Raw genomic sequence first — 25948 nt, forward strand, 5'->3', positions numbered from 1 at the left:
GCAGTGGAAGGCACACCCTGTCCCCTGCACTTCCACAAGCTGGCCCAGGGTAATAGACCAGGTGTCACAGTTCCCTCAGTAAAACACAGGACACTGTGGGTGCAGATGCCAGAGATACAATGATGAGCCAAGTGACCTGACCTCAGGGAGCCAGGAGTCTAGTGAGGATGCATGTTAAAGAATCACAAGTGTAAAGGTGTGACAATCCTGAGAAAGAGGTTCCTGGGAGAGGGACTAAGAGAGGGAACTGGCGCCCTCAGGGAGGTGGGAGGCCCCTTGAGACCTGAAGAAGAATAAGTTTAAGGGGAAGAGGCAGGGTAAGCTCAGGGGAGCCTGGGAAATGGCCTCTGCCCCCTCTGCCCTTGCTCCCACAGCCTCCCCTCCTGCTCGTCTGCACTGCACTCACTTTTCTTCAGAGCCCCTCGGGCTGCTTTGTCAGGCTCTTCGTCCCCCGCACCCCTTCTGCATTCTCTACCCCAAGAGGGAATTCTAAGAGTTGATTTTTGTAGATTAAGCTACTGAACATATTACGGAGCCTCTGCAGAAAAGCAGGACCTTTGGTCTCCCCTGATAAAATGCCACCCTGTACCAGTGAGTGGGAATCTAGTGTTCAGAGACACAGGCCAGGGACACGTGGTCCCCGCCTGGGCAGGCCCAGGGAGCCCAGGACGAAGGAAAGGCCTCAATGGCTCCAAACCTGAAGTGCAGATGTCACACTTGACCGAGAGCTCAGAGCACCTGGCTGTTGCCCCTTTTCTATCTTCAGATATGCCAAATGTGTCCCTGGTTCACCCACCAAAATGCCACCAGTAAGCTATGTCACAGACCTGTTCCTTCAAGAGTTTTGTCATTTCAAACGCAAATGCACTCATCCTAAGCCTCCGTGTATCCCAGATGATGCCACTAACAAGTGACAGTGCCATCAGAACAAGGATAGGCTGGGGTTTAATACCACACAGAGCAGCACCTACCGAAGTAACAATCACGTTTTAAATCACGAGCATGACTTACATGTTTCAATGCCTTAAGTTCAAGGACATCTGAGCTATCACATTTATTGTCTTCCTAGTGACCTAGAATGAGGTCATCTACAGCCAATTAGGTATTATTGTTATCACCAGTAATAGAATCAAGAGTGCACAGAAATGCTATTTTTTAAATAAATGTGCAAGGAGCCCCCTTGTGTGCAGGGGAAGCTATACGTACCAGTTGCTTCCTGCGTGGTCTCCTCCCCCTACTGTTGCTGCCGCCACCCCTCCGTGTCCTGAACAGCATGCTCAGCCTGGAGTCTTTCCTGCCCTCCAAACTACCCAAAGCAGTCTCATGGCACCCCCAGAACCAGGATGCACGAGGGCAGGGTCCACTGTGATGAGGCCCTGGCATTCACCTTGCTAGACCTCTTACCAATGTGCAGGGATGCAAAGATAGTGCAGACCTGGGACCCCCAAAAACTGGGTTTTTGCGATATTGCGATAGACGTGCGTGGTGAGTACATCCTCAGAGAAACAGACATTAGCATCCCCAGAGGTCGTTCACAGAGGCCATGAGCTTCCTGTACCCTGGAAAGCCATGACCGACCAAGCTGAGCAGCACTGGACTCATCTACCTGCCCTTCGGACACAAGCTGCTGGGCACTAACAAAGGAGACAGCAGGGTGGGCGCCCTCTATGACAAGATGTATGAGAACTTCATGAAGGAAGTGGTTGCAGCAGGGAATGTGACCTCCCAGTGGGATAGCCTGGATAGAGCCGACCCCTGCGCTGAGGGAGGGGGTTGCCCAGCAGAACCCATCTGGAACCAGCCCAACCAACACACCGAGGAGGGGTCAAGAGGAATTTCTGCAGAGGCTACACTTCAACCAGCACAGCCGCTGCCAGTGCAGGCCTCGCTGGAAGAGGCCCTGGCCCAGCAATTCCAGGTGGACCCAAGTGGGGAGATAATGGAACTGGCAAAAGGTGGATGCCCCTGGTAGGAGCACCTCTATGACCTGGAATCCGGTCTGTCACCCCCAGCAACCACGCCTTTGTTAGCCACACTAACCAGGCTGGGCAGTGGCCAGTGCGGTGTGTGCCCAAGGAGCTCTCCATTCATGCCAGGGCAGGCTGCCCCTGCCGTGCCATGGTGCATCTTCGGGAAGAGGCCCAGGCCCAGGTCCATGGCACACCTGGCTGCATCTTTGTCCGTGTCAGGGGCTTCACTGGTGGGTCCACACAGAGAGTGTACCTCGAGCATGGCCCAGTGTCCAGCACTTAGGCCTCCCACAAATTCCCTCACCCAATAAAATTTCTTCCATTTCAAAAAAAGAGGGAGTAAAGGACAGAAAACTGTACTTAAACAATAATTAAAATAAAATTCACAAAAAAAGAAAGAGAAATAAAGAAATGTGTATTAAAAAATTGCATGTGAAACATTATGCAATCAGGGAACTTGTTACATACATTTCCAGTGGCTCAAAGGCCAGGCGACAGCTTCCAGACTACGCAGTACTTCCTCCCCCTAAAAGAAGTTCTTGGCTCCAAATCTGTCACATCTAGGAGATATCGACAGGGTGCTTTTTCTCTCTTCCATACTTTTCCTTTTATCTGAAAAATATCTCGAGCAGAGGACAACCCATGGTGCCAACCCGGGTGCAGGACTCAGCCAGCCTCAGTGCAGCTCCCCTGGCCCTGGACGCTCTCTGTGTCTTGTCAGGAACAGAGAAAACCGGTATGGACCCTCTCCTCCCGAGCTCACACAGTGACTCCCAGCCAGGGGTACAAAAGGTGCCAAATGCCCTCCTCTGGGCTGCGATGGAGATGAGGGGCAAGGAAGCCAAGCCATGCACCCCCAGAGAAGCCCCAGCTACTGACAGGAGTGTGTGCAGCCCTCTGCTGGTTGGGATGGGAAAGTAGCTCAGTAAACACCAGCTAAAGGGAACTTATGAGAGACACTTTAAACACAAGCCTGAAGACTGCCAGGGTAGCCACAGGAGCCAGCCTGCCACTCATGACAGCCAGAATCTCAGGCCGAAGGAACTCAGGCAGCACACGTGGCAAAGGGGTGGAAAGCAGGAGTCCTGCCCTGGTAATTCTGCAACCTCTCCCACAGCAGGGATGGGTTAGGATGGCTCAGCCAAAAGTGGGCGGGGCACCAACACGGTCAGCTGGGCCCGGCTGAGCAGAACTGCGGATCTGGACTTAGAGCCTTGGTTCTTAGCCCTGTCGGACCCAGTGCCCCAATGAAAGGTATTTTTTAAGTATAGTTTATTGATTATGCTATTACAGTTTTCCCAATTTTCTCCCTTTATACCCCCTCTGCCCTGCACCCCACAACCTTCCCTCATTGCCCCCCTCTTAGTTCATGTCCATGGGTTGTACATATAAGCTTTTTTATTTTAATCATTGTTCAAGTACAGTTTTCTCCCTTTTACTCCCAACATATAAGCTTTTTGAATTCTGTTTCCTATACTATTTTTGGCTCTCCCCATCTATTTTACGCCTACTAATTATGCTGTTTATTCCCTGTGCCTTCCCCCCCATTCTTCCCTTCCCCCTCCCAACTGATAACCCTCCTTGTGATCTCCATTTCTCTGATTCTGTTCCTGTTCTAGTTGTTTGCTTAGTTTTTGTTTTGGAGGTTTTTGCTTGGGTTTTTTTGGGGGGGGTGGTTTTAGGTTCAGTTGTTGATAGTTGTGAGTTTGTTGTCATTTCACTGTTCATAGTTTTTTATCTTCTTCTATTTCTTAGATAAGTCCCTTTAATATTTCATATAATAAGGGCTTGGTGAAGAGGAACTCCTTTAACTTGACCTTATCTGGGAAGCACTTTATCTGCCCTTCCATTCTAAATGATAGCTTTGCTGGATAGAGCAATCTTGAATGTCGGTCCTTGCCTTTCATGACTTCAAATACATCTTTCTGGCTCTTTCTTGCCTGCAAGGTTTCTTTGGAAAAATCAGCTGAGAGTCTGATGGGCACTCCTTTGTAGGTAACTGTCTCCTTTCCTCTTGCTGCTTGTAGGATTTTCTCTTTGTCTTTAATTTTGGGTAACTTAATGATGATGTGCCTTGGTGTGTGCTTCCTTGGGTTCAACCTCTTTAAGATTCTCTAAGCTTCCTGGACTTCCTGGAAGTCTATTTCCATTGCCAGACTGGGGAAGTTTTCCTTCATTATTTGTTCAAGTAAGTTTTCAATTTCTTGCTTTTGTTCTTCTCCTTTTGGCACACCTATAATTTGGATATTGGAACATTTCAGGTTGTCCCAGAGGTTTGTAAGACTCTCTTCACTTTTCTGAATTCTTGTTTCTTCATTCTGTTCTGGTTGGATGTTTTTTTTTGTTCTTTTGTTCCAGATTGTTGCTTTGAGTCCTGGTTTCCTTACTGTCACTGTTGGTTCCCTAAATATTTTCCTTTATTTCATTTTGGGAAAAGCCAGTTTCTTTAACTATTTCACTTGGTTCTTCCCTGTTTCCTTCACCACCCTCTGGTCTTTATTTTAGCAGCAACGTCTGGCAGCACAGAGAACTCTGCCCAGACCCTCGGCTTTGCCCTCAAGAATTCTCCAGTCCTACTCACCTGGAAGCCCAGAGATAGAGGCTGCACTGTGACAACTCAGTCCCCAGCATGTGGCAGTGTGGCGTGGCTGATAGAACGAGTCCCTTGAGGTCAATAGCACTAGGTCCAAATCCTGGCTTTCATCTGCCAGCAGCATGACATTGAATTACATATCCCTCTGCACGTCCCTTTTGCCAGTGGTGAAACCAAGATAAGGGGACCAGTGTGCAGGGTTCTTTGGAGCACTAAGCAGAAGAAAGCACTGAGCCCAGTGCAGGAAACAGGGGAGACACTCAGGCACACCTTTCCTCAACCATGTGGTCAGCTGAGGGAAGCAAGGGAAGCAGGCAGGAGTCCCGAAAATCAGTCCAGGTCCAGGTCCAGGTCCTTGACCTCAGACGCCACATCTTGTATGATGAAAACAATGCCACTTGGCTGGAAGAAGTCCCTGCCTGCTCAGTGCGGCTCTGCATTGACCATGCCCCTGCTCCTTAGTGGTCTCCAGGGGAAGATCGGCTGCAGCAGTCACTGGCGCATCTGGTGCTTCATATGTCCCTCCGCAGTTCTCATGTGTGGACTGTGGGGAGAGGGACCCACTGTAGCCTTCCTCCTGCAGCTGCCATCATCACGTCCACTACAGAATAACAAGATGCTGTGGTCTCAGTTTAAAGCAGTGATGAGGCTGGCGTGAGAAAATCTTCCCCAGCAGAGCCTGGGGCCCACGGGGTCCTTCCGGGGTGGAATGTCAGAGTCGTGGGGAAGTTCTGCAGGGACCCACCAGCTCCAGGGCCTCCCAGTACAGCGAGCTGAGCAGGCAGAGCAAGAGGTGGAGGCAGACAACCATGTAGCGGTCTTCACGGCCAGTCGGCTGTCTGGACAAGAGTGGCTGGCGGAAACCACAAGGGAAAGGCTGCCTATGGCGCCGTAGCACAGGTCCAGCTCCTGTGTGACTCTCTGGCAGACAGTCCATCACGCCTGGGCCTGGGTCACCCATGGGCAAGCCCACCTGCTGGCCAGGGTCTGTCGCCTGGGTCTATCACCAGAGACACTGAGGCTTCACCCACCACAGGGAAGGAGCTGTGTTCCTCAAGCCCAGTGGCCGCACATGTGACGGGCTGGCAGGGGCCCTGGGAGGTGAGCGGCTAGGCACTTTGCCAAGGGCCTCACTCCCTGTTTTCCTCCCCGTTACCTGCCTGGCCCTGGAGAATGACCACCCTGGACATACCCACAGAGGGCTTTCAGAAGCCCGCACCCAGCTCACTGCTGCCCCCTACTGGCCCCTCCTTGTCACTAGGCCTTGCTTTTAAATAACTGGTCCGACATTTACTCCCAGAGCGACAGAAAGCATGCTGTTCTCCTCTCTGAGCCTCAGTTTCCTCCTCTGGAAAATTAAGGTGACAAGCCCTGCCCGACCCATACCCTGCCGCTGTGGTAGGGTCACATGGTACACAGCACTTCAAACTCTTCACTGTTGGCCCCAGCTGGCCCTGACTGCCAGATGCCCTGAATGTCCTTGGCGGTTGGTCAGTAAGCCACAGAGGATGTTTTCCTGCCTCCTCTTCCCAGGACCCATCATCTCAGGCCCCTTGCCTGACCACTCCAGACACTGATCAGCTGCCCATCGCCCGCAGAAGGCCCCACCCAGCAGGTAGGTGCTTCTCAAGGAGCGATAATGGTGACAATTGGAAGACGGAACCACGTTTCACAAATCACCCCACAGCAGAGCACATTGCTGCCATTTGGAACATGGGCCAGCAGAGGGCGCTGCCTGACAACGTCAGAGGGAAGTGCGTGGAGGCTGGGAGAATCAGATGACTGGGCTGGGGCCTGGGATAGAAAGCTGCGAGGCCCATACCCATCCCACCCCCACTTTCCCATTCCCCCCACCCCACCCCTCACTGGGGTCTGTTCCCTCCTCACGGGTCACCTGCTCTTACCCAAATCTCCCTCTTGGTGGAGCTGATGACTTGCAGCCCATGATGGCTCCGGTGTGTGACTGGACCTCCCAGCTGCAGGCACAGCCGCCCTGACCCCGTGGGGGTGGGCGCACCCAGTGGGGCCACTGAGCTGGGTGTGTGCACACGTGTGAGAGGCAAGTGACCTGAGTCGTGCTGGGTGGCTTAGGAAGAAGGACTTAGAGGTCACAGTGTGGGTGGCCCCAAGGGGATGAAAGCAGTTCCAGGGTCCAGTTCACTAGGAAAGCACAGCATGAAACAGGTCTTGACTCACGACAGCCACGGCAGGACCTAGCTGCCAGGCCTGCACGTGGGCCAGCACCCTCACCCTCTCTGCTCCCCGTGGGGCTGCAGGCCTCTCACCAGTGCAGCTCTGCCAGGTGCAAGTCCAGCCCCTTCAGCTCCTCTATCCACTCTGAGAATGGATGGGGACAGTCGGGTGAGTGACAGCCCTGCACCCTTCATCTGCCCCAGGCCCCACTGAGCTATGTGGTGAGGATGGTGAAGGGTCACCAGGGGCCTAGGCACCTGCTTGCTCATATCAGCGACACTCTGCCCAGAGCAACAGGGACAGCATAAGCCCCGTGGACAAATATGGTGTCAGTCAGGGGACCAGCTCACACACAGTGACTGTTTGGGATCACAGCAACTCCTGACTCCAAGGATACTTCAGGTCATTCTGCGTGGAGAGAGTACCTTCCACTCACTACACACCCTCAGAGCAGGTGGGGAGGTGGGGGTCAGGTAAGGGAGGAAGCCCAGGTCACAGAAACTTCTCCCTGCTCTGGAGTCAGGAGACAGGGGTTTGAGTCTCAGTTCTGCCCTTGCTGACTGTGTGACTTTAGGCAGGATGCTTAACTTCTCTGGGTCTCTGTTTCCTGGCGCATAAAAATAGATCTGCTCGTGAATCAGAGGGGACAGTGGTCACTGCTAACCCCCCACAGGAGAGGGGACAGTGACAATGGGACAGCCTCTGTGCTGGAGGCAAACTCCTCACCTGTTCCCAGCCCCAGGGCTCACCCTTCTCTCGGGCCCAGATGCCCAGTTCCTGGGATAGCTCAGGAACCACCAGGAAGCCCACCAGCCCAGGTCTTGAGGATGTCCCCAAAGATGTGGTGTCCAACGTACAGGATGTCCTTTCCTCGCACTCTGAGAAGACCACACACCATGTCCAACAACCTTGCCCACAGTGGAGGACAGACTTACTCACAACCCTTCCCTGTCCCGATGGTAGGCTGGAGACATGGGCCGCAAGTCAAAGGACGGGATGGGTGGCATCTGGTATCTCCCGAGTAGACAGTACAATGCTGATGGGGCCCCATGTAGGTGCCCACACCGAGCTCGCCTCTCGGAGGGCACTGGTCAGGGAGGGCGAGGGCTGGGGCAGCAAGGGTGATCGCAGGCATAGGAGGAAGGGGAGGCCAAGGGCCCTGATAGATTCCCCTGTTTCCTGCCTCAGAGACAAGCCACAGTCAAGCCTGACGGTGGGCTCCCTCCCCCAGCCTGGTCTCAAGGTCACGGAGGCAATGGCTCCTGCACCATTCCCTACAATGAGGTCTAAATAGGACTTCCAGGGCCCAGCTGAGGCCTCAGCCTGTGGAGTGGGCATAGGGGCGCATGCAGACATGCACCCAGTCAGGAAAACCTGATCCTGCCACGGCTCACACATCCTCATCCAGTAGGTGCTCCTGCCCACCCGGCCTGGCCTGCGCCCACCCAACCTCAGCCACGCCCTGGGCTGCTGAGGGCATCCAGGCCTTGAGTTACAAGCCTGTTACCGTGCTCTCCTGCCTCCCAGCCAGATGAGAACCAGGGCACTTAGCCCTCAACACACCAGCCCCATGGGCACAGGAAAAGACACCTGCGAGGCGTGGTGTCAGATACCTTGTGGGCTCCGCAGTAGCCTCCAGAGCTCCTCACAGCAAAGTCGGTTCCCAGGGACACCTGACAGCCATGGAGTCGGAGCCCATGACACTGGCTCACACACTGCCCCCCTCCCCCTGAGCCAGGCCCACCACAGACTATCTTGCTCTCAAGCCCCTTCCCATTGAGCCCCTTCCCAAACCTCTGATTTCCTCCTCCCCCTCCCGCCATGGCCTGGGGCAGGGTTCCAGGGAGGCCCACCCATGTGACACACCCCTCTCACACTCTTGGTTCTTCTTCTGAGGGAAGAGTTGGGCATCGGAGGCCCTGAGCACCCCAGCCCTCCCAGGCGTTGGCACAGCCCACCCAGCCAGGCACAAGGCACTCACCTCACCAGTGCCAAACAGGTAAGCATAATGGCCTGACAGGGGCAAAGCAAAGGCCAAAGTACCCAGCTTGGCTAGGCCAGGGGCTACTGCCTGCCTCTGCCCTCATCCCACTGGAGACCACAGGAGCAAAATGATGAGAAAATTGCTCATTCCACTGAGACTCTAAAAGGCCAAGAATTGACCCTGGCTGGGTGGCTCAGTTGGTTGGAGCATCGCCCATACACAAGGACGTACACAGGTTGTGGGTTTGATCCTAGTCAGGTCACATGCCTGGGTCTCAGGTTCCATCCTCCGTCAGGGTGTGTATGGGAGGAAACCAATCAATGTTTCTCTCTCGTATTGATGCTTCTGCCTTCACCCCTTTTCTCTCTCTCTAAAATCAATAAACATATATCAGATTAGGATTTTTTTACAGATTTTATTTATTTAGTTAGTTAGTTAGTTAGCTAGTTTTAAAGTGAGGGGAAGGGAAGAGAGAAAGAAAGGGGCAGAAACATCAATGTGTGGTTGCCTTTTGTGCACCCCCTACTGGGGATCTGGCCCACAATCCAGGCATGTGCCCTGACTGGGAATCTAACCCATGACCCTTTGGTTCACAGGCCTGCACTCAATCCACTGAACTACACCAGTCAGGGCAAGGATTTTTTTTTTTGAAAGGCCAAAAATTTGACCCTGAAATGCCAACCAGATGGTGGGGGTAGCAGGCAGGGTCTTGGTTCTCCCCTGCCCCTCACTGTTCCATGCAGGGTCTCAGTTTCCCCCAGGGCTGGGAAGGAAATGAGGGCCCCACTCCTCCATGTGCGCTCATGCTGGTGTAGCTGTAGCTGCCGGTGGCGGCCAGGAACACTTCCCCAGCCTCCTTCATCCTGCCCAGCGGGGCAGGGATTTGTTCCTGGAATAGAGGCAGAGCAACTCCCCGGTCGTTGCCTCCCAGAGGTGCCCTGGGAGCCCCTTCTTAGGTCTCAGCCTCTGGGAAGGGGCCCCGTCCAGGCAGGAAGTCCAAGAGCAAGGCCAAGGTGTGGGCTCTGGCCAAATCTGGAGGGAGGAGGCCAGGGAAGGGGAGCAGCCCCACTGCCATGGGGATGAGGGGACAAGGGGACAGGCCTGGTCATGACCCTGGGTCTTTGGCCACCCACACCCTTCTCCGTGTAATTTTTCAGGTCCTCCGGGATCTTCTCCTTAAGACAGAAGTGCAAGTGCACACACATGCATGTGTGTGCACATGTGCATGTCCAAGATGGGGGAAGCCCAGGCCACAGTCCTCAGTTGGAAAAGGAGTGGAAACTCTGGGACTGAAACCCCCAGTGCCCTGTGCTCCCACCCTCCCTACTGGCCAGAGTGTAATCCGTGTTGAAGCCAAGGCAGCAGATCTTCCTCAGGATTAGGCTGTGGTTGACAAAAATACTAGGGGGCAGGGGAGGAGGACGTTGGGATAAGCCCACCAGCCCCCAAACTCTAAAAGCCAGAGCCATGTCCTTGGGTCTGACTGTGTCTGAGCACATGCATGTGAGCACGTGTGTGCACATATGTGCTCACACATGCAGAGAAGCTGTAGCTCATGTCTCACCATGGGGAGTGTGTCATGGGCATCTCTGAGAGCAAGGCCTTGATTGTCAGGGGCTGTCACTTTCCTGAAGTGTCTGAATTCCAAGACGACATGTCCATCACACCATGTGGAGGGAAGCGAGGAGCATTCTGCTCCCCCAAAGTGTGTGTAGTCAGTGTGTCCATCTGACACATCACTGCCCACCCTCGTAAGGACAGGCGTCTGTCTGTGGTTCGAGTGTCACCATATCTGTCTATTTAATGGAGCCACTCTCGGGGCTGCTGTGTTATGTGGAGTAGGTCAGGAAACAGGGTGCTTACATGCTGAGACCCCCGCCGCAGCCCCAAGTGCCTGTCTCACCGCTGGTGCCAGTCCCCTCCAGGCCTTGAGAGATCAGGCCCCTCAACTTCCCTCTGGGGTCCCTTGGCTCTTCCCCAACTACACTGGCCATCGCCACCAGAAGTCCCCTCCCCAGCCACTGCATGCTATCTGTGGGACCCAGCATCTCCCCTCTCCCTCAAACCCTTGGAACACCACAGATCCAGCCAGCCCCACCCTGGGCCCCCCCGTCCCCTGTGGGGGAGGAGCCCGCCAGGCCCACCTCTGAAAGAAACTATGATTAAAGAAGAACAATTCATCTGTAGTACACCACCTCCATTCTAGGCCTTATGCACCCAAGGACCTTAGCCACCTATGCAGCCAAGAACCCAGAATGAAGCCAATGTGTGGGTTACAAAAGCAGAAGACTCAGGTACTTAAAAAAATAAGAGTCGTAAATCAATCAATCAATCAATCAATCAGGGTTCTTACTTTACATTGAATTTTGGCATAGTTGTTATCAGCCCAAGGCCATTTAAAAAAGTGTCCAGAAACATACCAGAGCTATAAGAAGTGGCAGACAACTAGAATCTCAGAATCAGGAAAAAAGTACCAAAGCAAGCAAATTGGAACTATTTGCTCTAGAGCTGAGGACTCACATTACTGCCTTTACAACAAAGCATTATGACTTCCATTAAGAGTCTGACCTGAATCATCCAGAAAGAATTCTATGATGTGGCATATCCTTTTTCTTTTAAAAAGACAAGTTAATGGTGCATTTTAGAAAACTTTCTTTCCAAAATGGCTAAACTGAATGAAGTTAGGCAATCTTAAAGGAGTGAGAATTATTTGGGGGAAAGGTAACTCAGGGAAATAGTTCCTTGGCAGTGCCAGATGAGTAATTGCTACGATGATGAAGCAAGAGTTGGGAGGCTGCAGGAGCTGTGCTGCTCACTGAGTGGGTGGACGGACAGAGGAGGGGACGGATGGATGAGTAGATGGATGGATGATTGGATAATTGGATGGATGATTGGATGGTTGGATGGATGATCAATGAATGGTTAGATGGGTGGATGGATGGATGGATGGATGAATAGGAAACTGAATGAACAGACAGATGGAATATAAATAACAACCTTTATTGAGGGTGTGAGAGGAGAATCAAACTTCAGCAATCAGGAACATTTCCAGAGTTCATTTCATCTATGATTCTGTGCTTTCTGCTCATCTCAGGGACACTTTTTAAAAAGTGCCTTTTTCCATATTGCATGGTTCCTCCATATCAGAAACAGAGAAGGAGGGGAAACACCTGGTTATGAGAAGTCACTGGGAAGTTCCTTATCCCTCCCACTGGGGGTTAGCATGGCAAATGTGCAAAAATGAAACTTAATTCTTTTTTTTAATTTTTCATGTATTTATTTGTTTATTTTTAGAGAGGGGAAGGAAGGGAGAAAAAGAGGGAGATTAACATCAATGTGTGGTTGCCTCTTGCATGCTCCCTACTAGGGACCTGGCCCACAACCCAGGCATGTGCCCTGACTGGGAATCAAACCAATGACCCTTTGGTTCACAGGCCAGCATTCAATCTGCTGGGCCACACTTGCCAGGGCATTACTTCTTATAGCTGAATTTGAGGGTCTACCCCAAGCTTCCCTTCACCTGAGGACAGGGAAGTCATCTAGTGATGTTCAGGTACACTCAGTCACCTCAGGTGATGAGGTGTACCATAAATCCTCAGGTGATTTCTCCTGGTCTTCTCCTAGCCGTTTCCTAAAGCTAACGAACAATATGGGATTTATTTATGTTCAAACTTGCACTTGGTAGCCAGTAGGTGGCGATCGCTTCTTGGAGGGTCCTGGTGGGACCTGCACTGGCACTGCTGGGAAGGCAGCACCTACTCTGTGCTGATCTCTGCTGCTGTCAGGACACGGCCGCCGCCGGTACACTCCAGAGCCGCTTGGCTAACTGCAGGTCTAGCCAGGGAGAACCTCAGGCTGTCACAGGTCCTCTTGGCCTTTAACCCTGTGCCACCGACACACCTGTGGGCTTGCTCCACTTCAGAACCCCGTCAGGAAAATGCGGCTTGTCATAGTAACAGTAAGTGAATCCGTGCCTTGCTTATCCCGTGTGCCCTGTTACAGCCCCATGAGGTGGGCCTGCTGTTATTCTGAATTTACAGATGCCGGAACTGAGGCACCAAAGAGTTAAGCACATCAGCCACTGTTACAAACTAATGAGTGGCAGGGTGGGGACTGTACCCAGAAGCTGGGCACCAACATCTGTACTCTCATCCACTGGTGGGAGCCACCTCTGCTCAAGGTCCCTGGACTTTTCAGTGTCATAAAAAAACAGAGAAAGGTTGAGGAGGTGTCCAGATTAAAGGGGGCTAAAGAGACAGGACCGAGCTCTGCATTTAGACATTGAATCAGGGAGTTGGCTGTGATGCTAAGGACGTTATCAACTCGTAAGACTGGACTGTGGATGGTGGGTTAAAGTGCTGTCTCCATATAATTCTGTAAAGCTGACACTATGCTCTGGTGACATCAGTGTTTGGAGTGTTGCCCGGTGTGCCAGGGTTGCTGGTATGGTCCCCGGTCAGGGTGCAGGTGGGTGGGAGGCCGCTGGTGTGTGCCCAAATGAGTGGAATACAGGTTGGCGCTTCCTTCCCTTCCCCCCTTCTTTCTTCTCTCTCTAAAATCAATAAAATATACATACATATATTTTTAAAGCAAAAGCTTTGTTCTTGGAAAATACCTAAGTATTTAGGGTAAAGGTCATGACATGTGCAGCTTCATCTCAGACAAAAAACGTGGATATTCAGTGATCACACCTGTGTGTACTGGGCTGGGACAAGTGAGAAAGCACGAGTATAATGAACAGACATAAATCTTGGTCAAAGGTATAAGAATGCATGTCCTTTGTACTATGTTTTATTTTCACAACTTCTCATAAATTTGAAATTGTTTTCTAAATGTAATGTTTTTAAATGCAGGGTCTGTGTCTCAGGCCCCCACACGGTGGGCCTGGAGCTCTCTCTTCTCCTCCCACCTCCCCCGAGCCCCCAACTCAGCACCTCCAGTCCATGGAGAGCGCGGTGGCCCAGGAGCAGATATCCTCTTGACTCCTACGCCTCCACTGTGTCTGTTCAAAGGGCGGCCAGGCCCAGCACACGATGGCTTGGTTCCCATCACCCCTCACACATCTCCCTCCACTGACAGTAGGAGACACTGTTCCAGATGCCCACAGCTGGCCCACAGCTGCCTTACAACTCAGGACCTGAGGCCTGGGGCTGGAAGAGCCCTCCACCCCCCTGTCAAGGCCACCAGAAACCTCCCCAGTGAGGGGCTTCCTCGCACGCAAGGACAGCTGGTACAGGGGATTGACGTGTAACAATGCACCAAGAAGGCTTTTTAACAGAGCACAGGCTTGGACAAGGTCTTTAAAGAAATATACGGTTGCCCTGGCTGGTGTGGTTCAGTGGATTGAGTGCCGGCCTGCGAACAAAAGGGCTTCAGGTTTGATTCCCAGTCAGGGCACATGCTGGTGTTGTGGGCCAGGTCCTCAGTAGGAGGCACACGAGAGGCAACCACATGCTGCTGTTTCTTTCCCTCTTTTCTGCCTCCCTTCCCTTGCTCTAAAAATAATTAAATTTAAAAAATATACTTTTTAAAAAAAGAAATGTAGTGTTTTTATTAGTGTAGAGGAGAAGGAACTTCATGTAGCAGCAATGAGCCCAGTGCTGAGGTGTGGAAAGAAAATGCCCACAGTGGCCTGTTCGGAGGTGGGGCAGTGACTCAGGCAAGGGATGCTGGGAGCCTAAACCAGCCACTAGTGGGGGTGAGAGCCCGGAAAAATATACAGGAAATAAAGCACGTTGCTTACAGACTGACCAGTGACAAGGGTGAGTGGGGGGAAGAATTAGGGACAGAGGCTGGCTGGCTACAGGGGGCTCAGCATCACTACTCCTGGGTGGAGCAGAGCTGGGAGACAGAGCTTTGCTGCGGACACAGGCAGTGAGAGGCAGGCGGAGGAAGGACTGTCAGAGAAACTTGCTGCAGGCCGGGGCTGGAGGTCGCAGTCCTGTGTTGCCGGCATCAGTTTGGACGAAAAGGTGTTACACAGCTTGGAATGCTATACTGGACTCAAGTTCCATCACTGATTCCGGGACAGGACAGTAACAGCTGTAAGCACAAGTGTGACCTAACCCAGAGCCCCAGCCGCTGTGGGGGGTGGTAGGGAAGCAGTGGAGGGCAGGAAGATGTCACTCCCTTGAACTTGAGTGAGGAGTCGCATAAGAAGTACAGCTTTTACTAGACTATTCCATCACAGACTTGGGACTTTTGGAGCAAAATTTAGAAGCAGGACAACAGAAGGGTTCTGTTTCACCAAAAACAGGCCTTTTGTAGGGACAGGACTGTGCTTGCTCTCAGTCCCACTGCAGGGAAAACCTCAGCCAAGCACAGAAACTGTGGCACCAAACAGGACAGCAGCCCCACCTCGCACTGGCTGCACAGACTGGGAAACAGCAAAGCTGAGGCAGCTCCCTTCCTGGTGACCCTGGGCTCAGGGGCTTCCCGTGCTCCTCACCTAGGGGCGTGTGGCTTCCTTGTGCACTCTCCTAGTAGCACCTGGATGGACTAATGCCACTTTGGGCCTGAGGCCTAGGAAGAGGCTGCTCAAAGGCCACAGCTGTGCAGCCTCCAGCCCCCTTTTCGGGTTCCTGAAGGGCCCTGGAACCTGAATTCCAGAGGAGCAGTACCTTTCACCTACCTGGGATCCATATCTCCCAGACCCACAGAGGTTCTTACAACACTTCACCGTGCATATGAATCACCCGGGGTGGGTCTGGTTAAAATGTAGCTTCCGTTTCAGCAGGTCCAGACCTGGGGTAGGGCCAGTATTCTGCATTCCTGACATGCCTAATGCATCAGCGGTGTGGTGCCCACCGTTTGAGGGGCAAGGGTGGAGCATCAGTTTGCACAGCTGAACCGCCTGGACAGCAATCCAACACTCTGACACGTGAGAACCAGCCAGGCAATGGCAGGGAGGGGAGAGGGCCATTCCAGCCAAGGAGGGCCATGACCAGTGTGAGTGACAGCCTGGTGGGTGGACCTCCCTCCTGAGATTTATGTGAAACTGTCCCCAGGAGGACCCAGGAATGGGCTTCTTCTCTTCCCTGGGTGATTGTCAGTACAACAGTTTTAGGACCTCAGCTTTAAAAAGACATTTGACAAGTCATGCTGATGCTGGATCTGGTGGGTGCACCAGAGGCTGCCCCCCTCCTGCGCCCCCATCTCAGGCCCTGGGAAGCTTGTGTCTCAAGGGAAACATCCAGCGTTTACTGAGAGCAGACTGTGTCCTCAGTTCCCTTCGTCACAGGATTCTCACCTCAGCCCTGGGATGCAGACGTAACTCCTAGGCCTAGAGGCACAAGAGTTAGGGAGGCAGGAGGGTGGTAGTTCCCTCGGGGTGACAGTTCGCAGACTCCTCAGCCGACAGACTGAGCTAAATGCAGGTGCACAGCCCCTCCCAGGCCCCTCCGGGCAGGGGCAGCACAAGCGAGGCCCTGTGCAGGGATGGATTCTAGGTCGGCAGGCGAGTGACCTAATTAAACACACAGGCTTATTCTTAGACAAGAGCCCAATTAAGGTCCCTGGGCAGCCACAATGCAAAGGCATGGCCCTAGAAGTGACCGGGAAAATTCTTTTTTTGAAGTAGCAGTTATTTACTTCTGATTATAAAAGTGGTACATACTCATCATGGGCCATTTGGAAATACAGAAAGTACGAAGAAGAAAATGCTGCCTAGAGAGAGATAACCACTGCTTTTGCTTATTTCTTCTCAGCCCCTTTTTACACATGCTTACATATTTGACACTAGGAGAAAATGCTTGTTCACATAATGTAAGTGAGAAAAAGATACAAATTATCAACAGCACAGTCCCAACTGTGTTACTTAAAAGAGGACTGTCATCCGTTACATGTTCAGCTACTTGATTCCTCAGCTGCATAGTGTCCATCACATAGGATAATGCACATGCTCCGTGGCCCTGCAACAGGGCACTGACATTGTTTGCAATTTTCAAATCACTCCACAACAACCTCCCTGTGCATCTCTCATTATTTCCTGGGGCTAGATTTTCGGGAGTAAAAATTGTTAGTTTCCTTGTTATACATTGACAAATGGCTGTCTAAACATTCAGAGCAATCGTCCCTGCCACTCAAAGTGTGGGCTGTTGTAGTGCCCCTGGCATGTCTGGATTCCTAAAACAATCACCAGAACTGTTTTTATTAGTTGGTGGTAGATCCAGATCAAACACAGAAGCCACTGTTCATAGACACTGTACATTGGCACTCAGAGCTGTCTGGGACTTTGTGGCTGAACAAACCCTGCATCAGTCAGCTTCCATTAGATGCAGCTGCTGTAACAAACAACCCTGGAATTTTAGGGTTTATAACTGCAAGATTTGTCTTTCACCTGTATTACTCAAAAGATGTAGGTCAGGCTGTGTCTTTATTTCAAACATCTTGTTTTGGAACCCAGGCTGAATGAATAGCCCCCATCACCAGTCTCATGGTCAAGGACAAAGAGACACAGCAGAACCCATTTGCCTTTTCAGGCTTTGACATGATGTCACTCCCACTGTGGAGTGAGGTGATGTGGCCAGCGAGAGGAAGGAGCCCATGCCCCCCCACAGGGATGCACAGGGCCACATCCGGGTGCTGAGCCATCACAGAGTGGACAGAGATAACAGGAACAATCACAGGGGCCCTCAGGACACCTTGTGTACACCATCACCTGGGTCCCGACCCTGCCCAGGTCCCACGCCATCAAAGCCTTCCCCTCAGCTTATGAAGGGGTCACCTAGACTTGCTTTTTGTGCAAATATAAGAAAAAATATGCATTTGTATGTATGTTTACATGCATATAAGTAGTCCCATTAAAAACGGTAAAGAAATATTGTCAAATTTTTAAAAAACAAAAGAAAAGGCATTGTAGAACATACTATCATTTACTTGTTAAAGGCAGAGAGTACATACACATAATACATGTAAAAAAATCAGTAAGAAGCTGGTGACAGTGGTTATTTTAGGGAAGTGAACTCCATGACGGATGGTGGGGGAGAGGCTTGTTTTTCACTCTATTGTCCTTTCTACAGTTTGATTTTTCCCTTGTGTTTACATTGCCATTTCCAAAAAACAAGTAATTAAAAATGTAAAAAGTTGCCCTTTCCTAATCCTTTCCCGCTGATGTCACAGTGTCCCTGCCTCATCCTCCATTGCTCCCACACTGGGACTCGCCCTGATTCCCATGCTGAGTGCCTTAGAACGCAGACTTTCCAGAAAGCACTGGAAAACCCAGAAGAACAAATGGAAGAACTACTAAGCTAAATAAATAAATAAATAAATAAATAAATAAAAGTTTGCTCTCCAATCATGCTCTGTGTGGCCTCCCAGATGAGTTCCCTCCAGTGAGGTGAGATCGAAAGGCAGAACTGAAGTCTCTCGCATGAGTCAGGGGTCTGTTCCTGAGAGGGAGGTGGGGGGTTGGGGAGAAAGGAGGAGACACCGTGAAAGCAGCCACACAAGCAAAGGAAGCCTGTGGTTGGTGCCCCTGAAACAGGGCCCTGGGACACTGGGGCTGCCTCTGTGTCCCCAGCTGCCGAGGCCCCTCCTCTGCTTCCTCACATCCCCACGTTTGCGCCAGATCTTCAGAAAAGCCCCCAATGCCCCACAAGCTTGTGTGGGCAGGTCCCTTTGTAGATGTCTGAAGGGCTAGGACTCACCATCTGAATGCATGGAACCGAGACAGCACCCGTGGGAACAGGAGCTAAAGACATGAGAGCATAGTCACCAGGGAAATGGTGGGGGACCCTGGGGAGCTCTTCGGATGTCTAGGTGCCATGGAGCACAAACCAAGCCTGGGTCTGTGTGAGCCTGGAGTCCACGGAGCCCACTGGGTCACACAAGCAAAGGTGCTGAGTGTAGACTATCCCCGAGTGAGTGGCGGTGGTGAGGGTGGTCACAGCCGAAGCAATGTGAGCAGCAAAATAAACAGTAGTGTTAGCTTATAACCCAAAGCATAGAGTAAATATCTGCAAATTCCTATTGACCATGACCACATAACTTCATAAATAAATAAATAAATGGGGCAGTAGGGACAGCTCTTTCTTACAGAAAAATTCCAGTGAATAAATGTAGAAGTAATGAGGGAAGTAGAGACTCCCACAGTGGTAACTGAAGTCCTATGCTTAGTTTAATACTCTACTTCACCATCTTGAAATTCCAGTTTTTGAAAAATGGGCCCTGCGTTTTTATTTTATTCTGGGCCCCACAAGTTACATAGCTAGTCCTGTCTGTAAACGAGATCCACAGATGAATGCTAAAATTAGTGAGTGAAAGTTTAAGGAAAGATAGGATGTTCGCATAACCTTAACACATCTCCCTACACACTTGTCAGTTATAAGGAGGAAAACAGCAACTTCACACGAGGACACCCCGCAAACGCCACGTTAACCAAATGGTCAGTGTTAATAACAGGTGCCCCATATGATGGACTCAGAAAGCAAATCCGTTCTGTGTTGTTCTCCCAAAATACACAACTTTAATCTAATCATGAGAAAACATTAGACACATCCACATTGAGGGACATCCCATGAAATACCTGACCATGACTGTTAAAAATTGCCAGCATCATGAAACACATGAGAAGAGTGAGACACTGTTACCAGTGGAAGAAGACAAAGAAGACGTGGCAAACAAAATGCAAAAGGGGTCCTGAGTTTGATCGTGGGACAGAAAAAGAGGACTAGCTGAGAAACCTGGGAAACCTGAATATAATTTATAGATTTCTTAACAGTACTCAATCAGTATTAGCTTTCTGGTTTCAGTAATTGTACTATGTTATGAAAGGTGTTAATAGTAGGGGAATCTGGGAGAAGGCCACAGGGAAAGTCTGAAATTATTTCAACTTTTTAAATTTGAAAGCAGTGATAATTAGGCTGAATGAAGTGGCCAACAGCCTGCAGGGTGACGTGCCCAAGTCATTCTAGATACTGCATAACACCTGACCCATGACCATCCGGCTGTGAGAAAGGCTCACTGTGCAGGGATTGTGAAAAGCTATTGTCAGAAATGGAAGGAGCAGCAGGCACAGAGCCTGACTGATGAAACAACCACAGCATTTCAACATGGAAAGATACCTCCTGCTCCATTCTCTGCTCTGCCTGCTGCAGGAGCAATGATCCCACCGCCCCTCACCCCAGTCTTCCCGGTCCTCCTCGCCCTGCTATTCTGCCAGCACCCTATGCGAGGGTCCTCCCATGGTGCCAGTGATGGGCCCTCCTCCTCCTGGGATGATGCCAGTGGGACGCACTCCTGAAACGAGGCCACCTATGGAGGCCACATACCAATGATGCCTGGGCCCCCAGTGAGACCTCCTGCCCATCCCATGATGGTGCCCCCTGGGCCAGGAATGATTCAGCCAGACAGATGAGGAGAGTGGAGTCTCTTTCTATCAGTTTCACATTACTTGTTTTACCCCACCATGAGATCATGGTGCTGTGACTCTGTGCGTTCTCTACAGCATGACAAGGAAGATTCAAGCCCTCTTCCTATCAAAGAGATAATAGTTTTGGAGGGAAGTAGTGGGACAAAAAAAGAGCAATTTTCATTTGCATTGTGTCAATCGATGGTCATTGGTGTCAATTCAATGCCAACAGGAATCCCCAATTCGGGATGCAGTGAAAAAGAAACTTTATTCAGTGTACAGCAGCTCAACTGGGATACAGCGCAGCTCTGACGCAGCCCTGAGGCCAGGCACTTCTCCAGCTACACAGCTCTGCTCTGTGTCAGTCTCCTCTGTGCTCTGCTGTGCTGGTCCGGTCCGCTCCACTCTGGTGAGACGACTTCGGTGCGACTTCGGTGTTTTAGCTGCACCCAGGAGATGCGGTCTTCAGTTTTCAATGGAAAGGGAAAATGTGGTCTCCCAGCCAGAGAGAAGCTGGCTTATTTGGACAAAAGTCTTCCTGGTTCCTAGTTGGTCCTTTCTCATGCAAATAAGGGCTCCAAATCCTCTGAATTTGATTGGCCCAAAAGACACTGTCCTGATCAGTCAGAATGGTCACTTTGATTGGTCAGAGCTGTGCAACTCTAATTGGATGGGGAAAGCCTCGATCCTATTTGTTGAAATAGGGTTCCAGAAAACCTTATAAGGGCTGGCTCAGGTGGCAGGAACACAGTGTAGGCAAGCAGTTCAACACAGGTTTCTCCTTGGAGTGCACTGGTAAAAGAGGCCCTTGTGTAGAAATGGCAGCTAAGCTCTGTTTTGTTTTTTGTTTTGTTTTTTTTTTTTAATTTGAGTCCAGTTAACCACCAGGGACCCTTCTTAGTAGGTGCCTTTTTGCCCTTAAGTTTCACAATTGTGAAATGTGAAAATAAAACAGTCAATTCTTTCAGTTAAAAAAAGAAAAAGAAAAAAGAAAAGAAAAGAAAAGAAAAGCAATGACAATTAAAAGCCAACAATGAAATGCACCACACACAAAGCTAAAAGACATGATGAACTGCAGGAGAGGAGGCTTGCGATTCATCTCACAAAGGTGAACTCTCCCCACTACACAAGGAACTTCTAGAAGAATATCAATAATATGATAAGAGGGAAAAAAAGAAATAACTCAATGAAAAAGAATACAGTGGACTTCTGGCCAAGATGGAGGCATAGGTGGACATACTGTGCCTCCTCGCACAACCAAGATAGGGACAACAATAATTTAGAAACAAAATAACAACCAGAACTGGCAGAAAATTGAACTGTTCATCCAGACTGGTAGGAGGGGCAGAGTCGGGCAGCTGAGTAGAGTCAGGCAGCTGGGCGGAGAGGGGTTGAAGCACAAAGAGTGTCAGGACCAGGCACATAAGACCGCCACAGGCAAAGCCTGGGTGCACAAGCAGCAGCTGGCAGACCTCGGCTGAGGGGTGGCAACCAGCAGACCCAGCAAGGCAGTGATTGTGAAGCAAGGCACTGTGCACAACCCAGGATCCCAGCGCTGGGAAATAAGTGCCTTGGGGCACTGATTGAAAACACCTGTGGGGGGCGAGGCGCAGGGAGAGACTCCCAGCCTCACAGGAGAGGTCATTAGAAAGACCCACAGGTTGCACAAGTCCACCCACACAGGAATCAGCACCAGAAAGATTCCATTTGCTTGGGGGAAGCAGTGGAAGGGACTGAAACTGGCAGAGAACAGAGCAAGCGCCATTGTTCCCTCTCAGAATCCATCACCACATACAGCATCACAACCCAGCAACTGGGGTGCCCCGCCCTGGTGAACACCTAAGGCTCTGCCCCTCATACATAACAGGCTCAGCAAGACCAAAAATAAGAGAGAGAGATGGCTCAAACAGAAGAAAAAATGAAAGCCCCAGAACCCATCCTTTTAAGCAACCAAGAGATAGCCAACCTATCAGATATACAGTTCAAAGCACTGGTGATCAGGAAGCTCACAGAATTGGTTCATTTTTGTCACAAATTAGATGAAAAAATGAAGGCTACCATAAGTGAAATGAAGAAAAATACACAGGGAACCACTAGTGATGGAAAGAAATTTGGGTATCACATCAATGGAGTGAACCAGAAGGAAGAAAGAAACAGCCAACCAGAAAAGAATGAAGAAATAAGAATTTTAAAAAATGAGGATAGGCTTAGGAACCTCCAGGACATCTTTAAACATTCCAACATCCGAATGTTTAAAGAGGTGCCAGAAGGAGAAGAGGAAGAGCAACAAGTGGAAAACTTATTTGAACAAATAATGAAGGAGAACTCCCCAATCTGGCAAGGGAGATAGACTTCCAGGAAGTCCAGGAAGCTGAGAGAGTCCCAAAGGAGTTGGACCCACCAAGGGAGGAACACACCAAAGCACATCATGATTACATTACCCACGGTAAAAATGAAGGAGAAAATCCTAAAAGCAGCAAGAGATAAGGGGACAGAAATCTTCAAGGGAGCTCCTATCAGACTGTCAGCTGATTTCTCAAAAGAGACCTTACAGGCAAGAAGGGGCTGGAAGGAAGTATTCCAAGTCATGAAAGACAAGGACCTATATCCAGGATTGCTCTATCCAACAAAGCTTTCATTTAGATTGGAAGGGCAGATAAGGTGCTTCTCAGATAAGGTCAAGTTAAAGGAGTTCATCATCACCAGGCCCTTATTATATGAAATATTAAAGGGGCTTATCTAAGAAAAAGAAGATAAAAAACATGTATAGTAAAATGACAGCAAACTCACAATTATTAACAACCGCACCTAAAACAAGAACAAACTAAGCAAATAACTAGAACAGGAACAGAACCACAGAAATGGAGATCACATGGAGGGTTAGCAACAGGGGAGTGGGAGGAGGAGAGAGGGGTAAAAGTTACAGGGGTAATAAGCAGCATAGATGGTAGGTAGAAAATAGACAGGGGGAGGGCAAGAATAGTATGGGAAATGTAGAAGCTAAAGAACTTATGCACATGGACATGAACTAGAGAGGGGAATGTGGGTGGTGGAAGGTGTGCAGGGTGGAGGGGTAATGGGACAGCTATAAAAGCATAATCAATAAAATATTTTTAAAAAGCCAAAAAAAGAGAGAATACAATGGCTATTAAATGTAAAAAAAATCATCAAACTTACAAGAGAAGTGTAAATTAAAATACAGATACCAATTTTCACCTATCAGGTCAGCAAAAATCCAACCAGTTGATAATGTACACTGTTAACAAGGCTGTGGAGAAAGAAATCTTCACACAGTCTTTGTAATAGTGTAAACTGGCACAGTCCCTTTGGGAAGGTAGTTTGGCAGCCTCTTCCAGAAGTCAGATAAACCCTTTGACCCGACAGTTCCACTGTTCCACTTCACATGGACTGGTGCACACCTGAAATGACCACATGCCCGATGGTGCTCATTGCAGCACTGTTTGTAATAGTGAAGTAAATAGTATTTATCAATTCTCATCAATAAAGGGCTGGGGAAATGATGAAGGTCCCTCCCTAATGCGATACACTACATGCACACAGTTTTGAAAAAGAGTGAGGAAGTTCTCCATCTACTTACTAACAAGGAAAGACCTCCAAGGTGGCAGAACAGATGTCACACTCCATTCTGTGTAAAAAAGAAGGGAGTAAGGATCTATAACCATATTGGTTGTATTAATATTTGCATAAAGAAACTCTAAAAGAATCTATAAGAAACTTTAAAACAGGGTTTCAGAGGACCAGGAAGATGGTAGGAACTATAGATGGGAAATAAGGGAGAGACTTTTCACAGTACACGGGCTTATATTTTTGAATTGTGAGCCATGTAAATGTATTACTTGCTCAAAAATTAAGTTAAAAACTACAGGAGACAAAGTGTGATCATAACCAAAAATAAAATTATACCCTGAATACAAGAGTCATTCCTTGGAATGAAAGAAGTATTTTTAACTCTGTATTGACAAGACAAAAAACATGCATAAGACCCAAACATTTTAAGATAATTTAAGTCATATAAACACACAAAATGTTAGACTAGTAAGGTGATGTGACACAGTAAAACCAAGGCTGTACCCAGTAGCTGGATGCCAGAGAACCAGCTGACTCACCTGAGAAATTGTAATGTACATTTTATTTTTATTCCTGTTTTGTTACTATGGAAAAAGTAAAGTTTTTGCTTGTCCTTATATTCTCTTCACACAAATAGAATATGCTGTTGATTACACTGCATAGTTGTTTTTTCACTTGTTGACATCACAGCCATCTTTCTGTTTCAGTCCATACTGAAATCCACCTCATTCTGCTGAGTGCACATTTAGGGGATCACTGTAATTCAATCCATGTTCTGATGATGAACATCTGTGTAGCTTCCATATTTTTGCTCTATAAACTATGCATTAAATATCTTTATATGCCACATTAATTATCTGTTACATAGCTGTGAGAATGTGTCTGTTGAGTTCACCAACATCTGTCAATAATGGGTAACTCTGAGGAATGAGGCCAAGGGTGGCAGTGAAAGGAGGAGACAGGGAAAACCAATTGGAAAATGTTCACTTTCTTGGATAGATTATGCTTACAAAATGCATGTATTATTGAGTTGGCCAAAAAGTTCATTTGTTTTTTCCATAAGATGGCTATAGTAGGGCTTAGTTGTCTTTAACTTCATTTGAAACAATTTTGTTAGGTTGTATTGTAACAGCTGTCAAAACAGTGTGTATTTTTTTTAAAACTTATCAAAATTGGTGAATTTTTGTGTAGCCATTTTAACACTGAAGACGGAAGGAAATGAGCAACACTTTTAGTGTATTATGCTTTATTAATTCAAGAAAGATAAAGACGCAACTAAAATGCAATAAAAGATTTGTGCAGTGTATAGAAGAGGTACTGTGACTGGTCAAAGTTGTCAAAAGTGGTTTGTGAACTTTCGTGCTAGAGATTGCTTTTTTAAAAAGAGATTTATTTATTTATGTATAGACAGAGGAAAAGGGATAGAGAAAGAGAGGAAGAGAAACATCAATGTGTGGTTGCCTCTTGAGCACCCCCTACTGGGGACCGGGCCCACAACCCAGGCACTTGCCCTGACTGGGAATCGAACTGGTAACCCTTTGGTTCGTAGGCTGGTGCTCAATCCACTGAGCCACACCAGCCAGGGCCATACTGGAGATTTCTTACTAGATGATGATGCTTCACAGTTGGGTAGACCAGTTGAAGTTAGTAGCAATCAAATCAAGACATTGAGAACAATCATCGTTCTACCGTGTGGGAGATAGCCAACATACTCAAAATAACTGAATCAATAGTTATTCATGAAAATGAAAAATACATCCTTTGTTTTATGGAAAAAACTAAACAAATTTTTGGCCAACACAATACTCTGTCTTTATTATGGTAAAATATAGATAACATAAAACTTGTGTATTTAATGATTTTTAAATGCACAATTCGGTACACTTATATTAAGTACCTTTAGATTGTTGTGCAACCATATTAACCACCCACCTCCAGAACATTTCACCTTCACAAACTGAAACTCTGTCCCCGTTAAATACCAGCTCCTCGTTCTTTCTGTTCCCCAGTTCCTGGTAACCTCTATTCTATTTTCTGTCTTTGTAAAGTTGCCTGTTCTAGGTACTTCATGTAAGTGGAAACACAATATCTGTCCTTTTGTGACTGATTTGTTTCACCTATAATGTTTTCCATGTTGTAGAATGTTTATTTATGTTGTAGCATGTGTTAGAATTTCATTCTTTTTAAGGCTGAATGGTGTTCCGTTGTAGGGCTGTGCCACATTTCACTTACCCATTCGCCTGTGATGGACACTTGAATGTTTCCATGTT

At 49.0% G+C, this 25948-nt stretch overlaps 2 pseudogenes; both read left to right on the top strand.

Annotated features, from left to right (window-relative positions):
• The first annotated feature begins 412 nt into the window (after nt 1-412).
• On the top strand, nt 413-2253 carry LOC114498459 (annotated as a pseudogene).
• A 17411-nt stretch (nt 2254-19664) lies between these two features.
• On the top strand, nt 19665-20182 carry LOC114498458 (annotated as a pseudogene).
• Nucleotides 20183-25948: the final 5766 nt, after the last annotated feature.

The sequence above is a fragment of the Phyllostomus discolor genome, chromosome 6 (assembly GCF_004126475.2).
Source record: "Phyllostomus discolor isolate MPI-MPIP mPhyDis1 chromosome 6, mPhyDis1.pri.v3, whole genome shotgun sequence".
Classification (NCBI taxonomy): Eukaryota; Metazoa; Chordata; class Mammalia; order Chiroptera; family Phyllostomidae; genus Phyllostomus; species Phyllostomus discolor.